The sequence below is a fragment of the Lemur catta genome, chromosome 3 (genome assembly GCF_020740605.2).
Source record: "Lemur catta isolate mLemCat1 chromosome 3, mLemCat1.pri, whole genome shotgun sequence".
In the NCBI taxonomy this organism is placed as follows: domain Eukaryota; kingdom Metazoa; phylum Chordata; class Mammalia; order Primates; family Lemuridae; genus Lemur; species Lemur catta.
The window spans coordinates 14,797,813-14,798,916 of NC_059130.1; the positions used below are offsets into that span (position 1 = coordinate 14,797,813).

A 1,104-nucleotide genomic window follows, 5' to 3' on the forward strand; every position below is an offset into this window, starting at 1 on the left:
GGTCTATAAGCCCTACTGCAGGGACAGGCTCAGCTGCCATATTTGTTCCATGTGACCATCCAGCTATAGCTGATTAGAACAGAATCAGATCCTGTCTCAATACTGAACAATCTATTGGCTGGTCAGCAACTAATCAGATTCACCCTCTCAAGAATTTTAATTATGTGCTACAGAGCCAGAACTTGATCAGAGGTCAGAGGTTTCTGAGAATTGGGAACACAGTCAAAGGTGTAGAACAGGCTGAGGTTATCAGGAGACCGAGAAGCTTCTTGAGTAAGCTGCAGAGAGAAAAATGGCCACACATTTAAATAGATGAGACACCATGGGGGCCCCAAAGAAAGAGTATCAAGGAGAGGGATTATAGGTCATTTCAAAGAGGGCTTGTATGACTATGAAACCACAAGCTCTAAATGTTACGTGGTCAGAAACTGAAGCTCTCCATAGGATGCCATCATCATTCAGTAGTGCTGTTTTCCTGAGGAGGTACAAGACTTAGCCACTCACACTCATGGCAATTCATTCTTAATAATCCATGATTGGAGATCTGGGAAAGTGAATAGATGTCTCAAAGTTTAAAAAGAAAGAGATAGCAGGAAAGAGAGAGAGAGAGAGAGAGTCAGAGTCTACTTCAAGCCCTAACAATTCAGATTTCCCAGATTCAATTTCTAAGAGACTGGGCTGTGCTTTATTTCCATGAGCTGCCCTAGATCCTTACAATAACTACCTCCTTTATTTTGGCTTGCATGAGTGCTTTTCTGTCCTTTGCATTCAGTAAATCCATCCTAAAATGCCTTTATCTTCATGTAATCTGATTTTCTTTTATTATAAAAATGATCCCTCCCCAACCTCCAAGGGATGGCCCTGGAGTTGGTGGTGGTGTCTAAGTCTCCACAGTTCCCATGACAATTGGCCTTGGCAGAACAAAAGACCATTAGGAAGCTGAGCGAGGAGAGGAAGGAGGAAAGCTTCACCTCTGTAACTGCATATAAAGTTCCCTGGAGAAAATGAGCTTGGGAGCCAAAAGAGGGCATGGAGTTAGAGCTGCAAAGTGTCTTTCATTGACTTGGTGTGGTCCCTAGAGAGAAAGTGCTTTGTGTTTCCTCA

At 43.0% G+C, this 1,104-nt stretch overlaps 1 non-coding gene across 1 annotated transcript; it reads left to right on the forward strand.

The window, feature by feature from the left end:
• The first annotated feature begins 362 nt into the window (after window positions 1-362).
• On the forward strand, window positions 363-491 carry LOC123636277. Its single transcript, XR_006734469.1, has one exon. It is a non-coding gene; the product is annotated as a small nucleolar RNA SNORA25 (small nucleolar RNA).
• Window positions 492-1,104: the final 613 nt, after the last annotated feature.